This window comes from Galleria mellonella, unplaced genomic scaffold (genome assembly GCF_026898425.1).
Source record: "Galleria mellonella isolate WM207_F2 unplaced genomic scaffold, CSIRO_AGI_GalMel_v1 utg93, whole genome shotgun sequence".
Taxonomy (NCBI): domain Eukaryota; kingdom Metazoa; phylum Arthropoda; class Insecta; order Lepidoptera; family Pyralidae; genus Galleria; species Galleria mellonella.
This window is the reverse complement of record NW_026442176.1, coordinates 5325639-5350149: the sequence shown is the minus strand read 5'-3', so window position 1 is coordinate 5350149 and position 24511 is coordinate 5325639. Positions and strand designations below refer to the sequence as shown.

Sequence of the window (24511 nt, the reverse complement as noted above, 5' to 3'; positions counted from 1 at the left end):
TGTCACAAAAAATATCCGCTTCATAACAAAAACAATCATTCAACTTATTTGCTCATGTTGCATTCAAAATTTCTAAGAAATCTGTACGTACGTATTTTTCATACAAACCACGTAGCCAATGATTAAATAAAACCAGGTCGACCTCCAAGTGGTCCCCCTGGAAACCATCGTGGTTAATTCTTGTTAATTTCTTCAGGATGAGCCGACTGACCTGCATTCATCTTCACCTATCATCTTCCACCGGTGCCTCGCCAGCGTATACCGATAGCGTAAGCAGTTACCATTCCATTATCACCCATTAGAAAAAAAAAATACTTGGTGGAATCAAGTGCGCTGAAATTGTTTTAATTAGTTTATTTATTTTACAAAAATGTGAAATTCACAGGCACAGTATGAAAGATGATGGAAGAAGAGCGCGGAACGGACCGCCGCGTTGCAACGCCACACTAATCAGTGCTTCTTTACACAAAATTCACATTGTTCACGCATGGCAAACAAGCATACGGCCCACCTAATGGTAAGTGGTTACCGTGGCCTATGAACACCTGCAATACCAGAGGTATTACATGCGCGTTGCCGACCCTGAAGAAACCTCTTTACCCCCCTTTTGAAGAACCCCATGCTGTAGTCTCTTGGGAAAACCTCGGCAGGGAGCTCATTCCATAACCTGAGTGTTCGTGGGTGGAAACATCTCTGAAGCCGCGCTGTACGCGACCATTGAGGCTACAGCCGCAGGCTACATGATATGAGAGAACGTTAACCAACAATATTGGATCTTAACAAGACTGAACTAGTTTCTTTGCAAATTATATCCATTTTCCATTAAATCTTTTGACACATTGACCTGAACTTCATAAATTTGAGGGAGCCGTACCGTTACCAATACCAATCGAGAAAAGTATAAAAACTGAAGCAACCAACATAAATAAATCTGTCGTTTTGTTTAATTAAAATCATTTAATCTGCAATCTAAATATATTATACCGAAGCGCGGTTGATAGGCCACAGTTTTGTGAAAATATATGAGACGATATTATGTTTAGGAACGTGTGCCAAATTTCCAATATTATAATTTATTGTTGGATGCATAACTGTAGTTTAATAAAAACATACTTGATTATGGGGGAAAGGATTGTTAATGATGAGATTTAACAGCCCTATTGCTAGCAATACACCTTTTCCTTTACCCGGTTCCCCCTAGAAACCATAGTGGTAAATTCTTGTTCAATTGGTTATTATGAGCCAACTGATCTGCCTTCATCCTCGCTTTATTCTCCAGAGGGAGACTTTGTACAAAACTCGATTGCTTGGGTACCTCTGTCCCATTCATGTTTCAACCGTGAAGCAGTTATGTTTGCATGGCTGTGTTTCGGTTTGAAGGGTGGGATATAGCGTGAATTTACTGGGTATAGAGGAATAACACCTGAGTCCTCAGGAATGGCAACGCATGGGGGTATCATGGGCGAAACAGTATACTTTGTTATGTCCATACTGCTCATGTCTATAGGCGACGGTTACCACTTTCCATCAGGTGGGCCGTCAGCTTGTTTGTCATTCTAAGTTCTATAAAAAAAAGTTTGTCACCCTTCACTGGTACCCCGCCGGTGTATACTGATAGCGCAGGCAAGGTTACCATTCCATCTTCACCCATTAAGAAAAAACTATCGCCGTGTATATCCCGGCATAGGCTACTCCTTTCTTTCCTGTGTGTTTCGTAAGAGGCGACTAAGAGAACTTATGGTCGAGGGATGGACAGTAGCGTCCCTCTTGAATGAATGAATGAATGAATTTTATTGCTAAAAATATGGTACCATAAGGTCATATTACAATGGTGTTACAAAGGTATTACAATGGTGTCACACATTTTGTCATTACTGACGTGCATTATTAGTCATTACAAAACATTTCTAAAAGCCTGAGGTTTCCAACCCGTCTGCCAAGCGTGGCAACTCCTGGCAAAATCCTCCTTATGAGGAATGCTTATTTCTAGTGGACAATTAACGGCTAAAATAAAAATACCTTTTTGGCCCCACACAGCTGGCCCGCACATAATGACCAGCCGTGTGTTAACAGAGCGGTGCTCGGCGTTATAGTGGTAATGTGGCCGTATTATCCGAGTGTTTCCGCTACGAGAAATGTTATCTATGAAATCAGCATATAAATTATATGTATATAATTTACTACGGTAATGTTCGATATCAAATTGGAAAGTACAACATTGGACCGGAATGGAGTTTAACTACCGAAATACGCTATAAAGAGAAATTCTATTGAATTTTCATATTTATTGTACAATTTAATACGTGTTTATAAATTACTATATTACTAATTGGGATGTGAGAGGCGTTATAACAATTTTTTATATCTATTATTGTTATTACAATATCGTCAACTGACTTCGAAATGGATGTTCTGAATTCGATTGTATTTTTTTTATTTTTTGTAACCTCATAACTCCGTTTGGTCTAAACCGATTTGAAAAATTAATTTTTTATATGAATTTTTTTATCATACTCACAAATTGGTCCTATAGAAGTTGCATCAAAATCGGTTCAGTAATTTAGTTTTTTTTTAATTAAAATAACTGGTTTTACCACAATTTAAGTCTGAATTTATACGGGATTAATCTATAAGTCTGGAAGTTATTCATTTTTTATTCTTTCAAAAAAAAAATACATTTTCCAAATCGGTTTATAATTTTTTTTTATACAACTTAGAATGGCAAACAAGCTGACGGCTCACCTGATGTAAAGTGGTAACCGTCGCCTATTAACACGAGCAGTACCATGGACATAACAGAGTATACTGTTTCGCCCATGATACCTCCCATGCGTTGCCATTCCTGTGGTTTTTTATAATTATAATTTTTTAATAAAACAAATGCCAGTCAAGTTATTGAGACAAGCAGGAAAAGAGAGAAATCTAATCTCACCAATCAGCTCGGAGCGTCTTATCACGGCAGGACAAAAAAGCTGTGAATATCCATTATAAAAAACTATAAAACATCTGCGTCCACTAATAATTATTACATATTCACGTCAATTTCTTTTTTTTTTTTTAATGCGTAAATTCCCGTTCAATCTAGTTCCGAGACAGCTGTTGAATATTCAAGTGCCTACAATGCGACAGTTAGATAATCACAAGATAGATATGGAATCATATAAATAACATTTCTGCTGGCGAATTTTCCTTATCACATTTTGAATCTTAACTCGACAGTCCGAAGGGTCATGTTAACTAGACTACGCATAATTTTGGCCAATGTGACCGTCCGCGAGCACCGGCGGCCATTGAAGTGTTAAAACCTAATAAATCACTAACAACCTAGTGATTAATTTATGGACTGGTCATCCTTCCTCGTTCGCTCACAAGTTGACATCTAAGCTCATAAGCTTAAGGCTCTAAATCGTTCGAAAATCAATAAAGGGTCAATATAGAATGTAGATACGATATTTTACAAGATGTTTTATAGCTCGTTATGGAAGTGTGTACCAGACAATAAAATAGGAAAGTTTTGGTGAAAGGCTGCTAGATATATTGTTTTATTTTAAATAACAAATTGGTTTTTATAATGTACCACGTAAATGAATCAGTACGTGGCCGTAGCTAGGGGGGCATTGTGGGGCACTAACTTACCTTAAAAGACTCAGTGGCCTATCTTAAAATGAAAGGCCTCAAGAAAATTAGACTGATACACTTTTTCGATGTCACCTAATTAAGGCTTCTGCCCTATTATAAAGTTTTTTTTTTGTCCTACCTTAAACCTGGGTCTAAATACGGCCCTGAATCGGTAATAATCGCAAGAGAGCACCGTGATATATTGGTCGTATGATCCACTTTGTTCAAATGTATAATCAAATCGTTTATTAAAATTTTACAACGAATGCTGTATATTTCGTGTTACATAGATAATTAGAATCGTAAATCTATCAGTATTCACTCATTTCATCAGAACATTTAGTGTATGCATTTATTTAGTTGACGTGAGTTTTTCGAACGTCCAATTTAATAGTTCATCATAAAAGATTGTTTATTTTTAAAAAATGTTTTATATAGAGTTTCGTGCCTCCGGTCGAACATGTAATTGTTTCTATTTATAATAAGTCTACTATTGTAATCTTATGGATGAAGCAATAATATATATATATATATATATATATATGATTTAAGATAAGATATTTATCGAGCAATAATGAATGGAGATGTCGGTACGGGCCGCCCTAGACGGACGTATGTTGACCAAATAGGCGACGTGCTGAAGAAGGGCCAAATTAAAAGTACCCGTAACCGGCGAGCGCGTATGAAAAGATTGATCAATGTGGAAGAAGCGAAAGAGGTTTGTTTGAATCGAAGCATTTCGCGTTCCATTGTTTCTGCCTACCCTAATGGGAGACAGGCGTGACAGATATGTATGTATGTATGTTATTATTTATTAAGGAAACATGAGTCATGTTTCCTTAGAGAAAAACTTACTGTATTAAGTAATCATTAGTAGAATAGTCTTTTCAACAAACTTCTAAAGAACGAGGTTTTCAATTCGGTTTTTTTTACAACACAGGGGGCAAACGAGCATGTGGCTCACCTGATGGTAAGTGACTACCGCCGCCCATGATCACCCACAACACCAACGGCATTGCAGGTGTGCTGTCGACCACTTTTTCTAAAGGGTGCTTATGATGTCTAGTCACCTGTTTATTCAATAAAGGTTTTTTTTTATGGATGAAAATGGTATGGAAACCCCGCCCGCGATAACGGGATACGCTGACGGAGCACCAGTGAAGGGTGATAGATGAGAATGAAAACAGGCCAGTTAGCCTATCATTATGAATTCATCAGGAATTAACAATGATAGTTTCCAGGGGGAACCGCGAGGAGGTCAACCTGGTTGGGTATATTGCTAGCAATGGGATTCTCAGTCTCACACATTACTAACAATCCACTTTCCCCCCATTCAATAAAGGTTGTATATCTCCGAATTATTCTTGCATTTTACAATGATTTTGACTTAGCAATATTCCTCGCTATTTTATGACCTTTTTTGTATTACTACAGTACATATACACGTCTATAGGTACCTATTAAAAAACGTACATAAAACGATTAGATAATGTTACATTATTTTATGTTTTTTTTTTAGTCAAAGATTTAGATTTGTTTATTTGCGAGAACATTGTTTTTTTACAGATATTGATCCATTGTGGAGTACAAATGTTCGCCTTATAGTCTAAAGCATGCAAAATTATTATTGGGTACAAGATACATTAAATACATACATATAAGTGCTAATTAATAATAGAGTACAATTTATGTCATTCTGTAAATAATTCTCCCAAAAACGATAACGTTTATTATAATAAAAATAAAAAATAAAAAAATAACAATAGATTCCTATTCAAGTGCACGATCTCATTGACTTATCATCGTACCGCCATTTATGGTACAACTAAATGGTCAGCAAGTGGGTGTAACGTCGCGTGTAGAACTATTACTGTGAGTCCGCAACCACAAATTGTATAAACGAAAAGAAATATAAAAAAATATGATAAAATTTTATCATTGTATATCAGGGGTTCCCAAACTTATTTTGTCTACTGCCCACTTTGAGAATAAATTCTTTGAACCCGGCTTAGAAAGAACCATCCCTTGCCTTCCCCATCTGTATCGTAAAAGGCGATTAAGGGAACTTAATAATCGAAAGATGAACAGTAGTTTCCTTCTTAAAACATCACCAAAGCCTAACTGCAGATGCTAATCCGCATGCCAAACGTGACAACTACTGGTCAAACTCCCCTTTATGGGAGAGGCCTATGTTTAACTGTGGGCAATAAACGGCAAGAGACTACAGCAGGGGGTTCTTAATGGGGGGGGGGGGGGGGAGGGTAAAGAGGTTTCTTCAGGGTCGGCAACGCGCGCGTATTGCAGGCGTTCATAGGCTACAGTGATCGCTTACCATCAGGTGGGCCGTATGCTTGTTTGCCACCTCAGTGGTATAAAAAAAAACGGCTGATATGATACGGTAGAATATAGACATGAAGAGCTCTATGGATATCATAAAATATACTGTGACGCAGACGTCACTCCTCATGGATTACCATTTCTGAGGATGAATATGCCTTTGTTTTCTGTAATTTCATTGCCATAACCCACTCATAAACCGTGTGGTCCCGGCATAGAATAGACCATCCCATCCTTTCCCATGGGTGTCGTAAGAGGCGACTAAGGGAGGGCGAGGTATGGGCAGCAGCGTCCCTCTTTAAACATCTCTAAAGCCTAACTGCGGTTGCCAATCCGCCTGCCAAGCGTGGCAACTACTGGCAAAATCCCCCTTGGGGGCGGCTTATGTTCAGCAGTGGACAGTTAAAGACTGATATGAAAATTATGATCTTACCCATACCAAAACACTGGTACATACATGTATAAACATACATACATACAATAATTCTACAAAATACAACTAGTTCTTTATTTAAAACCTATTTGTATTGAGAATTACCATTCCAGCAATAACCGAACCCACAGACAATTCGATTCTGACTCACGTTTAGCATAAATTGTAAAATATTATAGGAAAATAGTAAAAAAGACTATAAAATCCGGCCAAGTACGTATCGGGCACGCATCTATAGAGTTCCGTATGCATGCATTTTGGTTTGAACTCGTTAATCTCTATATTTTTTTTATTAATATCGCTTCTCCACTACTATGAGCCATGACTGGATAAATATAGATTAAAATTATATTGTATTTAATGTTTGTTATATGTGTTATAACGCAATATGCTGTTGGTGTTCCTTTATATAAATAAATAAATATGTCCTCCAACATCTTCAGCAAACTTCATGACAATTAGTTGAACAGTTAAAATGTCACGTAACAAACAAACAATCGAGAAATCTATTACAGATTTATAATATAATATAAGTAAAATACTTATATATGCAAGATATATAATAATTAAAGATTGGCTCTCTTTCAAAAGATTTCATTTGTGACAAAACCAGTTTTTTTTTATTAAAAACTAAACTACTTAACCGATTTCGATAAAATTTATATGCTATCAATCTGTAGGTATATCGTTTTGAATAAAAAAAATCCAAAATCATTTTATAACAGACTAAGTTATGAAGTAAGAAATATAAACAAAAACATACATTCGAATTGCGAACTGTCATCCTTTTGAAGTCTTTTGAAAATAGACAAACTAATATATAAAATTCTCGTGTCGCGGTGTTTGTTACCAAACTCCTCCGAAACGTCTTTACCGATTTTTATGAAATTTTATTGGCATATCGGGTAGGTTTGAGAATCGGCCAACATCTATTTTTCATACCCTACAATGATAAGGGTGACCCACCCCTAAAATTTTTATTTATTTTTTAACAAATTTTTATGATTAATCATTGAAAAATACATACAAATTCAAATTTTCACGCTTTTACGATCAACCTCTGTTTTTTAATCGCGATTCTTATATGCCGCAATGGGGTTACAAGATGACAATCGAATATAATAATTGTAGTACGATACATTTTCATGTATAGTTCTACAAATAATGTATATGGTAAAACAACGTTTGCCGAGTCAGCTAGTACTTTAATAAAATTTTGGAATTTTAAATCAGCTTATTCGAAGGCACGTTATTTGAAGAGATACGATAATTTTTTCAAACAATTAAAGTATGGGAAAGTCTTAAAAAAATTAGCAAGTTTCTTATTTCAGTCTCCCATTTGAAATATAGGTAAAAATAAAAAAAAATAATTATTAGTTTCTCTTTTAAATTTCCTTGTGAGAATTCTACAATTTTTTACAATTTGATAAAGAGGTTATGACGGTGCCGTGACTTACTTTTATTAAGTCAAATGGCCAGATGCGAGTAGTATTGTTAGGATCCCTAAAAAGTGGTTCTGTAACCGATAAAATTACTAATAGTGTTTTACAATTGTGTGGGTTTTGAATTTGACGCATGTATGTGTACGTCACATAAAAATGGCGCTGCATACAATATAATAAATTCCATTAAACCTGATCTATACTTATAATAAATCTATAGAGAGGTCAATTCTGTACATGAAATATATTTCCAAAATAACTATCAGGCGGTGATTAGTGATCGATACTGATGCCAAAAATGGAATCAGTAAAATTTTTGTCTGTCTGTCTGTATGTTCGTTATAGAAATAAAAACTACACGACAGATTTTAATGAAACTTAGTACAATTATTCTTCATACTCCTGGGCAGGTTATAGTATACTTTTCATCACGCTACGATCAACAGGAGCAAAGCGGTTAAAGGAAATATTAGGAAAACGGGAGAAGTTAGTCCATTTTTAAGCTTCCGTTGTATGTGTAGTAATAATAGTAGAATTATCCAAAATAATTCTGATCTAATAACGCGGTACTGCCTTCAGCATGATAACTCCTACTTCAATAAAAGATCTATTATTATTCTATTTAATAAAGAAGAAAGAAAGAAAGAATTTAATCAAAGAAACATACAACTCATACAGTAGCACACAAAATAAAAATAAAACAAAAAAAAACAAAACTATAGAATTATAATACAATTAATTAAAATATAATATTTATTTATTTATTTGTTACAAGTTACAATAACAGTTTGCAAACAGAAATGAGCATACCATTTACCATACCATTCGTGTTTCAAACGTGAAGCAGTTGTGTTTGCATGGCTGTGTTTCAGTTTGGAGGGTGGGATATGGCGTGAATTTACAGGGTACAGAGGAATAACACCTGAGTCCTCAGGAATGGCAACGCATGGGGGGTATCATGGGCGAAACAGTATACTCTGTTATGTCCATAGTACTGTTCATGTCTATAGGCGACGGTTACCACTTTCCATCAGGTGGGCCGTCAGCTTGTTTGTTCTAAGTAGTATAAAAAGAAAAAAAAAAACAATACAAAAATCTATCGATACGCAGTTTGCCAACCTTACATTGAAAAAATCATTTGGCAGTAAGTTAGAAGGAAACTTTATAACGCTTTTATATACATTTACATTACTGTTTACAGTTATGTTCCAAACTTAAAAAAAAATATATTATAAAGTTAAAGTAACTTCGACTTTTTCATGATTATATACTTAATATAATTCAAAATATATTAAAAATATATTTTATTACCTTATTAAAAACTTTATTTCGTCTTTAAAACAAATTTTATTCTAATTAATTATGATAATCAACATACAGATATAACGATTTAATTACAACATTTTTAATAATATTCATATTAAGAACATGTTCAATTATTGTAGAAATATCAAGAACATTCCAGCAATAAAGATGTCGGAAACACGTTTACCAATTTATAGATCGACTTGAACCGACACTGCAGATGGGTACACATTATTTATAGTTGCATCTCATTAGGATGATAGAATTAGTACGTAATATGTAAACCAGTCTACCAAAGGCAGACTTTGTACAAAAGTCGTTTGCTTGGGCACCTCTGTCCTATTTGTGTTTCTGCCGTGAAGCAGTTGTGTTTGCATGGCTGTGTTTCGGTTTGAAGGGTGGGATATGGCGTGAATTTACAGGGTACAGAGGAATAACACCTGAGTTCTCAGGAATGGCAACGCATGGCTGGTATCATGAGCGAAACAGTATACTCTGTTATGTCCATAGTACTGTTCATGTCTATAGGCGACGGTTACCACTTTCTATTAGGTGAGCCGTCAGCTTATTTGTCATTGTATGTTGCATAATTCTTGAGGACTCAGGTGTTATGCCTCTGTAACCTGAAATTTCATTGCCTTATGCCATCCTACAAAGCGAAACATAGCCGTGCAAACACAACTGCTTCACAGTAGAAACACGAATGGGACAGAGGTACCCCAGAAAACGACATTTGTACAAAGTCTTCTTCTAGTAAAAAAAAAATATGACTACAGCTACAAAGATTTGAAATGACATTCCAGTACAAATACACTAGTAAATATATAAAATACATATAGTGTTACATATATAGTTCTTGGACGGTAAATGTGAATCAAATATTGTACATATTAAATTACAACAAAAGCTGATATCATCGCTGTGTTTGGTAACAGCAGGAAAATATATATATATTTGCAAACATATATTTTAGTTCACAGTTGAATTAATGATTTTAAAATTTCATGATTCTTTTGTGATTCATTAATTTTTGACAATGAAGGATATCTTGTTTTTATTAAAATAATATTAATTCACATTATAATCCTTCTACTAAAAATATTTAAATACAAAGATTAAAGCAAAATTTAGAATAAACAATAAATTTTATTTTTTTATTACATATATAAGTATAAAAAAAAAACGAAAAATACTAAGTTATTGTCCGTGTAGTCCCGGCATAGGATAAGCCATCCCTTTTTTTCCTGTGGATATTTTTTTTATACCACTGTGGTGGCAAATAAGCATACGGCCCACCTGATGGTAAGTGGTTGCCGTAGCCTTGTCGTAAGGGACGACTAAACTAACTTAATGATGGAGGAATGGGCAGAAACGTCCCTCTTAAAACATCTCTAAAAGCCTAACTGCGGTTGCCAACCCGCCTGCCAAGCGTGGCAACTACTGGCAAAACTCCCCTTATGGGGAAGGCTTATGTTCAGCAGCGGACAGTTAACGGTTGAAATGACGAAAATGGTCAACACGTAAGTAAATACGATGAGCTGCAAAAAAGTTATTTAATTTGATGCAAAATTTGCAAAGACATCACGTAATATATAGATAAAAAGCATTGAGAATCACCTTTTTCTAAAATCGGTTAAAATTATAGTTTCCGGACTTTTTTTATACAACTTAGAATGGCAAACAAGCTGACGGCCCACCTGGTGGAAAGTGGTGACCGTCGCCTATAGACATGAGCAGTACCATAGACATAACAGAGTTTACTGTTTCGTCCATTATACCACCCATGCGTTGCCATTCCTGAGGACTCGGGTGTTATTCTTCCGTACCCTGTAAATTCACGCCATATCCCACCCTTCAAACCGAAACACAGCCATGCAAACACAACTGCTTCACGGTTGAAACACAAATAAGATAGAGGTATCCAAGCAAACGACTTTTGTACAATTACTATGCTCTGACAGATCATATAGAATTTTTTTTTTTGACGAGTGAAAATGGTATGGTAGCCCCGCCTGCGCTAACGGGATACGCCGGCGGAGCACCAGTGAAGGGGGATAGATGAGAATGAAAACAGGCCAGTTAGCCCATCATGATGAATTCATCAGGAATTAACCATGATAGTTTCTAGGTGGAACCGCGAAGAGGTCGACCTGATTGGGTATATTGCTAGCAATGGGATTCTCAGTCTCCATTACTAACAATCCCTTTTCCCCTCTGGTATTGTATTACAAAGGACAATAACAATTAGTATGTACAATTGTAAAGTATTTAAAACATTTATAACGAAGATTTCTCTACGAATAAAAACATATCCAACAGAAGCTATAACTGTAATTATAGATACCACATTAAGAGAGAAACAACTTTTGCTTACCCCTCAGGGTATAAACACAGAAGAGCGTGAGAAACCTCACTGAACACCGCGTATGATCAACAATTCATTGGCCCAATCAAATTCGCAAGGCGAGATTATTTGTAGCTCCTACAGTACACAGCGGTACCCGGCCACCGTGTGAAAAGATAACATTTCAACAATTATAATAAATTACTATTAAATGTCATAGCATATATTGCGCAAACCCGAATACTGAGGAATGATTAAAAAACAACGTACACACTGGCGGCATTAACGGCGATTCCAAAATATAATTCTTGTATGTCGAAGTATGTAACGCAATAAAGTTTAACGTCGACCGGTCCGAGCAAGAAATTTGAATAATAAAGATATGGGATCCTCATAAACAAGCATATGCCACATACCTACTTATCAAATTCAATTCTAATGGTGATAAAGATTAGGCGGATCGCAAAGAGGACGCGGCGAGCGGACAAGTGTGTTTTCTGCCTATAAATGTATGTCTCATAGAGGCACCTCCCTTTGAAAAACGTATTTAAACAATTGATTTCAAAATTCTTCTAGATGTTATTGTGAATTGTTTAATTAATTAATTAAGATTTTCGACGATTTGTTTGTAGTTTGTGCCAAAATATTCGTTATACAAAGACGAGATAAAATATATATTTTTTTATTTGATACTCTTGGTATATTAAGAAAACTAACGAGGTATAAGTAAATAAAGTGCATACTTTGTCATTATTGAATGAAAGAAATGTAATACAAATCGTTTAAACTTTCCTATTGTAATTTTAAACGCATATTAAAACGCGTATTTAAAAAAATAATAACCAATTTAATTCAAACATCATCCCAAATATTATTAGTAAGAAATCAATGTCTTTCCAAAAGAATTATATAATTTTATTTCGGAAAATTTTACATATATGTATGGAAAGGAAACGGGTGTAATTTAGAGATTACCTTTATCGGTGAATCATACGAAATATATCATCATCATCATTTCAGCCATTAACTGTCCACTGCTGGGAGTTTATCCAGTAGTTGCTATACTTAGCAAGCGGTTTGGTAACAGCAGTTAAGCTTGTAGAAATATTTTAATAGGGACACTGCTGCCCATCCATTGACCATTAAGTTCCTTTATTCGCCTCTTTCGACACCTACGAGCAAGAAAGGGGTGGGCAATTCTATGCCGGGACCACACGGCTGCCATACGAAATGTATACTATAACATGACCTGTCTGTTAAAATTTCTACTTGATCTATGCCAATTTTACCGTACTAAACTCTAAGTTCAGCAATTGGCGGTGTCGCAACGCCGTCGCTACATTATGTATTCATACAATAAAGTAGAAATAACGAGATGTGCCCAAAACAAGCCGCGTGCTGTGGAGACACGCGTGGTACAAACATGTTTTAGGAAAGTAGACGTTACGGATGGACTACTTCTAATGAGGGGGCTCTCGTATAATTGTTGTTTCTATCGACACTTCCTCTGTCACGTGTGCTTTTAGATAAATAACGTTAGCTTTGTATACAAATATTTATTTTTTCTATGTGATCAAAATAACAGAGTATATTTGCAAATTATTTTTAATGAAATTATCGTTGTAAACTAGTTCAGTTTCCTGTTGTTTTATTTTTGGTACCATTCTTTGTATTGGTAAGGAAATATTCCGTCATCTCATTGCGGTATCGGATGTCGCGTATTTTAGCTTTTGATAGTTTTTTTTTTTATACAACTTAGAATGGCAAAGAAGCTGACGGCCCACCTGATGGAAAGTGGTAACCGTCGCCTATAGACATGAGCAGTACCATGGACATAACAGAGTATACTGTTTCGCCCATGATACCCCCATGCGTTGCCATTCCTGAGGACTCAGGTGTTATTCCTCTATACCCAGTAAATTCACGCCATATCCCACCCTTCAAACCGAAACACAGCCATGCAAACACAACTGCTTCACGGTTGAAACACGAATGGGACAGAGGTACCCACGCAATCGACTTTCGTAGATGACTGATAGTATACTTATATGAAGTAAGTGTTTTTTTTTATATAACATTGGTCATTTTATCAAAATTGGTAGTTCAGTTTTAAAATCAAGCTTTTTTTTGGAACACTATCAAGCATACATATATCAAGCATACGGCCCGCCTGATAGTAAGTGGTTACCGTAGCCTATGAACACCTGCAACACCAGGGGTACAACGCACGCGTTGCCGGCCCTGAAGAAACGTCATTAGCCCCCTTTAGAAGAACCCCATGCTGTAGTCTCTTGGGAAAACCTCGGCAGGGAGCTCATTCCATAACCTGAGTGTTCGTGAGAGAAAACATCCCTGAAACCGCGCTGTACGCGGCCATTGAGGCTGTAGGATATGAGGATGAACTCCCTGTCGACGGTGAGCCATATGATGGTTAAGGGTTCGATACATTAATTTATATATATATATATATATATATATATATATATATATATATATATATATATATATATATATATATATATATATATATTCGGTTTTAATATCAAACATAATATTCAAAAGATAGATTTAATCACATTTACCTATGACTTCAATACTTCGTCACAACCTTGATTTCACCGCCAACTCTATAGTGAATTGGGAATTCCAACTGGTAATGCAGTAAATGATTATGCACAAGTAACTTGCGCAGTTACTACATTTATATGTACACAATTCACCGCAGTTTGCGTCATAGATCTTATTAACCCAAATGATACCGGAGACTGATTCATAGAGAGATAAGTCATACATTCTCTGTAGTGCGTACATCCTTACTCATATTATAAATGTGAAAGTGAATTTGTTTTTTTTTTATTTATACAACTTAGAATGGCAAACAAGCTGACGGCCCACCTGATGTAAAATGGTAACCGTCGCCTATAGACATGAGCTAATCAAACTTCATAGTGATTGGTTTAAGCTATTAAGGTGCTATAAGGTAACAAACAACCGTAAAGCAGTTGTGTTTGCATGGCTGTGTTACGGTTTGAAGAGTGGGATATGACAGTGAATTTACAGGGTACAGAGGTATAACACCTGAGTCCTCAGAAATGACAACGCATGGGGAGTATCATGGGCAAAACAGTATACTCTGCTATGTCCATGGTACTGCTCATAACTATAGATGACGGTTACCACTTTCCATCAGGTGTATCGTCAGCTTGTTTGCCATACTAAGTTGCATAAAAAAAAATAACACCTAGTTCAGGAAAATATATATTTATTTAAAACTACCACTCGTAGTCCAATTGTTATCAAAACAATTCGTTCCTTACAATACCTATACAAATCTATACTTATAATAAATCTGTAGAGAGGTGAATTCTGTATATGAAATATATTTCCAAAATAACTATCAGCGGGTGATTAGTGATCGATACTGATGCTAAAAACGCAATCAGTAAAATTTTTGTCTGTCTGTCTATACGAGTATGTTCATTATTTTCTATAATGAACATATAGACAGAAAAAATACTATTTGACTATAGAACAAAAACTATTTGACGGAATTTAACAAAATTTGGTACAATTATTCTTCATACTGCTGGGCAGATTATAGTATACTTTTCATCACGCTACGACCAATAGGAGCAGAGCAGTGAAGGGAAATGTTGGGAAAACGGGAGAAGTTACTCCATTTTTAAGCTTCCGTCGCGTGTGCAGCCTTAATGGCCACTTTTTTAAATGTAAAAATGTCCACCCGTGCGACGCCGGGACAAATCCACATAGGCAATGTCACGGGCTTGAACTACTGTAAACTATAATTGAACACACACGCCTGCAGATGACGGTGTGACGTCACAGCATTGGCGCCCATCTAGCGAGCACTTCGGCGTACATAAACCGAACTATTCCGATCAAAAGATAAACAGATATCGCATCAAAACCGAATAAAATCGTACTTTATATCGGTTATTATGCTCTAATAAACATCTGTGGACGTGTATAAGTTTACGAGGATTGCTAGACAATCTGATAATAGACTTACGTTCGAATAAAAATTGTTTACTGTGAGATAGAGTTGGCCACCGTATAAGTATAGAGGTATTTTTATGTGGGCAGGGTTCCGCGGGCGCGCTGCGAACGCCGCGTATCCATTTACCTCAATTACTCTGTATGTGTCGTCTAAATTTGGCGCCTAGTTGTCCCTTGTGCTGAAATACACGCGATATTTTGACTCGACCCGATTTGTCAACGTTACAATTTTATTTATAGCTTTTTAGAACCACCTAATTTACTTAATTTTGTATATTATTTATATACACGTGCGAAGTTCTCCCAAAAGACTATATGCAGTGTGAACTTTTTAAAATAAGCGTTTAATGACGTCTTTGCAACAGTTACGCGGATAAAAAATATAGTATTTGTATCGTAGTTTTTTGTATTCAATATATTTACTTACTGTTTATTTATACATTACAGGAGTTTTCTACTGCGAAAACTCAGGTTGTGGATTGAGCTCGCTGCCAAAGTTTTCCCAAAAGGGGGTCCTTTAAAAAGGATTTCTTAAGGGTCAACAACTCGCACGCGACTACAGTAACCGTTTACCCACCAAACGGGCGGTATGCTTGTTTTTATTTTTTTATACAACTTAGAATGGCGAACAAGCTGACGGCTCACCTGATGGAAAGTGGTAACCGTCGCCTATAGACATGAGCAGTACCATGGACATAACAGAGTATACTATTTCGCTCATGATACCCCCCATGCGTTGCCATTCCTGAGGACTCAGATGTTATTTCTCTGTACCCTGTAAATTCACGCCATATCCCACCCTTCAAACCGAAACACAGCCATGCAAACACAACTGCTTCACGGTTGAAACACGAAAGGGACAGAGGTACCCAAGCAATTGTTTACCACGAATGTATTATAAAAAAGTAATTGAAAAATTATACACTGAACCCATTGCCTGTACTGAACAATACACGCAGCCAATAGAAGGTACATCGTAAGATTCAACCTATCGACGTATGGATCGTAGCGGTTTAATCGACCCAACTAATTAACCGAACGAGCTTGCTCTAAAACTCCGATAGTAAAGCGGACTCGTTAAAATGTACAATAAAAAACTTAGTAAAGTCCCCATAAATCTGATATTAATACAGGTATAGTTGTCCTAAATAATTCAACTTGGATAGTTTAACAAACTTTTTATTGTGAAGTGTAAAAAGTTACATCGTCAATCTGTTGCGGGGACAAACGGAGGATAGTTGTCTGGGATTTTATATTGCAAATCGAATTAGTTTGAAGCCCATAATTTTGTCGATTTATTACATGTTTTTCTATCGTAACTTAAACGCATCCCTCTCTATCTATTTTAACTCTACACACAGGGAGCATATTTTTTTTCACAATTTTCATTACTAATACATATTATAATTAGATGAAATAACTATATAAAATCGATGAATTAATGTAACCTTTAAATAATGTAGGTACGAAATCATTTGTACATTTGGATCTTTTTTTTATGTGTGAAAATGGAATGGTAACCCCGCAGCGCTGGCGGACTAAAAGATGAGAATGAAAACAGGCCAGTTAGCTCATCATGATGAATTCATCAGGAATTAACCACCATTTTCCATTGTTTCTGCCTACCCTAATGGGAGACAGGCGTGACAGATATGTATGTATGTATGTATGTAAAATCAACATTCTGTATGTAGTAGCACTAAAAACTTCGCTGAGCTAATATTATAGTATTTAACGAGGATTGAGCGCTGTTGTCTGAGATACAGGTTTTATAACCTAGTTCAGACACAGATGTTCAAAACTGATCCAAATGGGGGGAAAGGAATTGTTAGTAATGGAGACTGAGAAACCCATTGCTAGCAATATACCCAACCAGGTCGACCTCCTCGCGGTTCTCCCTGGAAACTATCGTGGTTAATTCCTGATGAATTCATCATGATGGGCTAACTGGCCTGTCTTCATTCTCATCTATCACCCTTCACTGGTACTCCGCCAGCGTACCCCGTTAGCGCAGGCGGGGTTACCATTCCATTTTCACCCATAAAAAAAAACTGATCCAAATGTACAAATGAATTCGTACCTACATTATTTACAAGGTTACATAGCACGAAGAACCGACTACCGATGAGTAAGAAAGGTTCTTGAGTGGCGATCGCGTACGGGTAAATGCAGTACGACGAAAATAGTACGACCCCCCACTAGGTGGAGTGACGACCTGAAATACGTTGCAGGGTGTCAGTGGATGCAGGTGGCTCAGGACCGTTCTTTATGGCAGTCTATGGGAGAGAGGCTTATGTCCAGCAGTGGACGGATAATGGCTGAAATTATAATTATAAAACAGCTACTTAATCCAAAAACTTTTCATGAAATGTCATAATTAATAAATTAAAGACATTTTAAAATACAAGAATGTACAAACATAAATAGTCAATTTCACAACCCATTACTTTTAATGATAAATTATTAATTTACGGATTTATATAACGACGGTAGGTATAGTACGCTGTCAATATAATCAATACATTCTAAATTCAAATTTTAATCCGTTTTAGCTTCAACAGAACTACCTGAATATATATTTCTAGACAATTTTTTTTTTAAATTGCGGCTTAAAGTTAATGTAATTTGATTCTATATGTAATCATTCGTGTTTCAACCGTGAAGCAGTTGTGTTTGCATGGCTGTGTTTTGGTTTGAAGGGTGGGATACGGCGTGAATTTACTGGGTATTGTGTATTGCTGGCAATGGGTCAGTTAGACCCCATTACTAACAATTCCTTTCCCCCCTGTAATATATGGTATAGCCTATGTTACGCGCCGATAAATGTAGAGTAGTTTTTAAATTTATCCATAACAAAAAAAAAGAACAATGAAATAATTCCTATATATTATAAATATTTATTCATTAAAACACTGGCCGAATACGAAACACTGGTCGAAAATGAAGATTAGCAAATTGAAGCACAATTCCAAATTCAAAACATAAGAAAGAGTAAGCTGGGATTAAGAGACGACATTCGTCACAAAACGCCGCCACTGGAAGGAGCGCCGCGCCGGTGTGGTCCACCAATTAAAATGCACCTCTAATTTATGCCGAAGCCCAACGTATTATCTGGTAATTTATCTGTGTAATATTTGTTCCATTATCCATTTTGTAATTAATAGAAATACTTTTGTTTCCAATACCACAATGTAATGCCGCGGCGTTCTATTTGATGTTCGGATATGTTTAATGCTCATAAAAATACATGGGGAATAGAGATTTTATCATTTTATTGATTTACTATGAATTAATATTTGAATATTACATGGGTTGACAGTAGACTTTGATCAGATAAGTTTTATTTTTTATACAACTTAGAATGGCAAACAAGCTGTCGGCCCACCTGATGGAAAGTGGTAACCGTCGCCTACAGACATGAGCAGTACCATGGACATAACATAAACATAAAGTCGATTGCTTGGGTACCTCTGTCCCATTCGTGTTTCAACCGTGAAGCAGTTGTGTTTGCATGGCTGTGTTTCGGTTTGAAGGGTGAGATATGGCGTGAATTTACTGGGTACAGAGGAATAACACCTGAGTACTCAGGAATGGCAACGCATGGGGGGTATCATGAGCGAAACAGTATACTCTGTTATGTCTGTCTAGTCCATGGTACTGCTCATGTCTATAGGCGACGGTTACCACTTTTCATCAGGTGAGCCGTCAGTTTGTTCACCATTCAAAGTTGTATAAAAAAAAATGTCCTTTTAACCGACTTCAAAAAGGTTATCAAATTAATGGTATATTTAATTTGAGGATTTATATATTTTATAAATCACATGGGTTTACTTCCGTATGCATAAAATGTAATTTCACGTAATAAATATCTTGTCTAAGCATATCGGTTTACAATCTTCAGATTTATTCCTATTTCACATTTATGATCATAGTATATCTTATGATCTCTAAGATTTTTTAATGGGTGAATATTGAATGGTAACACTGCTTGCACTTTCGGTACACGCATCAGAAACTGATGATAGGCGAGGAGGAAAGCCGATCAATTAGCCGATCGTTACGAATTTAATAAGAATTAACCGCGTGGAGGTCGACCTGATAGAGTATATTTCTAACAGTAGGGCTATTAATTTCTAATAGTAGGGCTATTAGATCCCATTACCGATAATCCCTATCCCCCCTCAGCTCCTAGATCACGGGATCTAACATCAGATCAGGAACAGGATTGTCAATACCATTACTAGCAATCCCTTTTCCTCCTGACCTCTATGGTACTGTTCATATCTACAGTTCTATGCGGTGCTGTTTATTTAACTTATTTACCTTTTTAAGATGTATAAAAAATTAACAACATGACTCATTTTAGTTTCATTTGCATTAACCGATTACGCAAACACAATGCAACACAGAAAGTGTTTCAAAATCATATATCCACAGACAGACAAACGTCTGTTTGTCGCGCCACCGATAATAATGCATATAATTATAATATTTTACAATTAGTCCGTTCAGAATATAAATGAAACTCACGACGCCGGCCGTAAACGCTCATAGACATAAATCATGGTGTAACAAAAGGCGATCGCGAACTCCACCGCTAATTGGGCGTCACCATAAAACGGGCGGCCATTTTGGAAGCACAAAAGTCAATTCCCTCGACAAAGAAACGAAAAAACCAAGGCCCACCGTGTAACACAATCTTGTACCGCGAAAGAACATAAAATTCGGTTGGCTATTAGATTCCGCGGCGTAGGTACCGATACAACGACATTTTTATATTTTTAAGTGAACGGCCTGCGCCCGCGCATCCACGCACACGCGCGCGTCTCACACGCACACACACAGACGCGCGCAGCGTAAACAAATGTGCTAAGTAAAAAATATTATTATAGCATAATGCGCCATAAAACACGAGTCGCGGTGTGGCGCACGACGCTTCTCAAAGTGCAGTTGTTCTACGCTACGCGGGAGACGTAGCGGTTGCGTAGCCTCTCGTAGCCAGCCTTCGTTGACGCGACTGATTAATTCATGTCATGATTGACTAATATGACAGCTTTCCAATTTCCAATGTTATGCTCGCGTTCGCGTCATAGTCGCTCATGACTAAGGGTCCCGGATGGTCTCGAAACTAGTCGATGTGTACTTACAAAAATTTCAATTCAATCAACAATAAAATTGGCAATTTTTTTCACACATATCTGTTAGCAATACATATATATATATATATATATATATATATATATATATATATATATATATATATATATATATATATATATATATATATATATATATAAAGTTTGAAAACCATATGGAACACGGTACTCGAACATAAACAATGTCAGTAATTTTTATTAAAATCATTCGGCATTCGATATACGAAATATATTATAATAACGTCTGAGAACGGCTTTGTGCGCAATGTGCAATAAATAACTCACACACACACACACGCACATGCACACACCGATCACTGACTCTTATTCGTATACGCTTAAAGATCATTTTCGAATGTAACATTAGATTGTTGTTAGAGAAAGTTTTTTTTTTAATTTTTCTAATCAGCATTTTTTTAATCTGTGACATCCTTACCAATGTCCAATAATTATTGTTAATTTTTGTCTATGCCGTTCACCGAAGAATTGAAAATTCCAACATAGATATCGACATAATTGTAAGAGAGATGTATTATTAAAAGTACACTAATTATATGTTTTTTTTTTTACACCACGAAGGTGTTAAACAAGCATACAGCCCGTCTGATGGTAAACGGTTACTGTAACGTACGGGCGCCTGCAACACTAGGTGTGTCACGTACGCGTTGCCAACTTTGAAGAAAGCTTAATATACCCTTTTTGAAAAACCCCATACTGTAGTCTTACCTCGCATATTATAACCTCGACAGGGAGCTCATTCCATAGGCTGACAGGCTGAGCTGTGATTGGTATAATGTAAAAGAAATAGTTAAGTTTCTTAAAGGGTGAGTAGGTTACCCCCACTATTATCTCTCGTATCAGGTCGACCTCCACACGACTCCTTTTAGAAGCGATCATAGCTATTTCCTAGTGAATTCGTCACGACAGATCACTGCTAAATACCGCCAGGAAGCTTACTACGCTATTTCATCCTTGAAAAAATGTCTTTCGAATTCGAAATTTAAACTCACAACCTGACTAAAGTTTTTTTTTAATCTGGACTATAAAACTACAGGGTTGTAATGCTTTCTCTTAAATTTTTAAATAAATTCCTAAACATATAAAACGTGGAATAAAATTATGCATTTTATATATATAACTATTTGACCCGGCAAACGTTGTTCTGCCATATAAATATTTTTTTCTGGATAGAGACTATAACGGATGTGAAATAAAAGATCGATTTTTAGATGCTGTATATACACTGTCAGAGCATCTAGTGAAGCCAAAATAAAAGGGATAAAGGAAAATAATATTTATTTATTTTATTCATTGCAATTTTTCCAATTTTTCTCTTCATAAAAACCTTCTTTAGTCTTCAACGAATATTTAAAAAAAGCCGCATTAACTCGGCTGTACTTGAGTTTTGCGCTTAGCAACATATTTAGCAGTGAATTTTTATTTATATAGATAATTTTGAATAAAAATGTCGTAAATTATATCAATGTTATGTAAGTCAATTTCTAAAAGATGCAGGTACGAAGCCATAATAATATGTCACTTGAAAACACGACAAGGCGCGGATCGTGACTCAAAGTTTAAGGACAAATCAGCCTGTTTTATATCCAACAATTACTACTTAAAAAATTCAAATATTAAAAAAATTTTAGTTGTCTCCATAAATTAATCTAGATACATTAATTTATTATTTATAATCTAATTTATAGTTGGCATTTTAGACAATTTTTGAAAAGAATTCGTTCTTAAAATAATATTTTGTGTATATAAAAAAGAAACGGCTGTTCACGTAATCCTGAAGTGTGAAGCTGTGATCCCTTAACGTTTAGAAATCCTCAGAACAGTAACAGCTCCCCATCAGGCCTGTGAAGTTTCTAGGAAGCTTCTATACTTCTGAGCTGGCTGCACTAGCCACGACTCATACGCACAACGGCCCAAATGAGAGCCTTAGCGCGGAAAAGAGTCCAGTTTACATTTATATTAAAAAAAAACACATATAAAGCAAAAATGAAGACGTTTGTACAACCACAGTGCAGTGCAACTATTTGAGTAGCCAACTAGTGAAGCCTTAGCAGTCAATATGATTAGGAACTAATTGAAAAAATATTTCTATGGCACACACACCAAAGCAAAATTATGGTTCTTCTTTTATATATACTCCTTTTTTTTTGTATATGTTTCTTTTATTTTTTATCTCTTTTTAATTCTCTGTAAGTAATTCAAATAAATTATATATCTTTCATTGTATCAACGCATTAAAAGATTTGCGTCTCTCCATAGCGTCAATGGAAATGCACTTAGCTGGTTAAGCTTGTCAAATATTGTCTGTTGAGTTGACTAATACTATAGTAAAGAGAGGTAATTAATTGTTAGGAATGGGGACTAGCAGCCCCATATCAATATACCTTATAAGGTCGAAATTTACGTGTCCTACTGGAAACCATCGTGGTTCTTGATGAATTCATTACGATTGGTCATCAGACATGCATTCATCCTTACCTATGGTATCATCCTTCACTAGTGCCCCGTCAGTGTTTACCGATAGTGCATGTGAGGTTATAAGGATATTATCTATTAAAGAAAAATACTATCTAACTAAGTGCCGTGTGGTCCCGGCATAGAATGAGCCACCGCTTCCTTTCCTTGTGGATGTTGTAAGAGGCAACTAAGCGAACTTAATGGTCGAGAAATGAGAAACAGCATCCCTCCTTAAATATCACCAAAGCCTAACTTCGGTTGCCAGCCCGCCTACTTAGCGTGGCAACTACGGGCAACAATCTTAGGGGGGTTTTGCCAGTGTGCACTTGCCAACCGTGGGTTACCAAGCGGATTGGCAACTGCAGTTAGGGTTTGGAGATGTTTTAAGAGCGACGCTGCTGCCCATCCCTCGCCATCCCTTAGTCGCCTTTTACTACAACCACGGGAAAGGAAGTAGTGCCCTAATCTACGTCGGAACCATACTAGTTGAAAGTCAATGTTAGGTAATAAATAAATTTAAATTTTTAATCAAATGTATTTTTACTGATATGCTTTGGTGCAATGATTATGACGAAAACTTAAAAAAAAAACTATATAAAAAATAATGACCCAATTATATTACCTCTAAAAACTTTTTTTACAGTATAAGAGATCAAGACAAAAACAGAGTTTTCATCGTGCCTCCGATCAAACTGTTCATAATTACTCCTCTCCATCCAAAGGTTGTCTGGAAGAGATCGCTCTTAGCGATAAGGTCACCCATTGTTTTCTCATTGTGATTATTTCTTGTAATTATTTATATTTATAATAAGTTTACTATTTTAATCTTTTGGAGGAAACAATAAAGAGTATCTATCTATCTACAAAAGCTGAATAATGGTGGTGTGTTAGTCGAGATATTTTTTCAGTGCATTTCTTTAGAGTTAAAGAGAAGTGCGAAGACAATGAATATGGTGCTGATACTGTGGCTTGTTTGGTAGACGAACGTGGACTTATTAAATAAATTTTATTAATATTTTTCTCGATTTTATTATGAAAAATATCACATATTACAATAATAATAAGGTTTCTATTGTATTTTTCTCCTATTTTATGTCAGTAGCCAAATATTTTTTTTCTTTTAATTTTATAAAAAATTACATATGTTTAAAAAACTTTTTAATTAAATCTAAAAATATTTAAGTACTTTGTTTTGAAATTTAAAATGAATATTACTAAATTCTTTTTTTTTTTAAATAAATAAAAATTAAATCAACAATATTTTCTTTTCTTCATATAAACTGTTATACCTAATATATATTTTACGACTCAAGTTATAAGACATTAAATTAGTTAAGCTTATATAGAATAATCATATATAGGGACGAAATAAAAAAAAAAATAC

General features: G+C 35.7%; 1 protein-coding gene across 9 annotated transcripts in view; it reads right to left on the bottom strand.

Annotated features, from left to right (window-relative positions):
- Positions 1-24511, bottom strand: part of LOC113514058 (voltage-dependent L-type calcium channel subunit beta-2) — a 204184-nt gene that overhangs the window by 130118 nt on the left and 49555 nt on the right. The window lies entirely within an intron of this gene.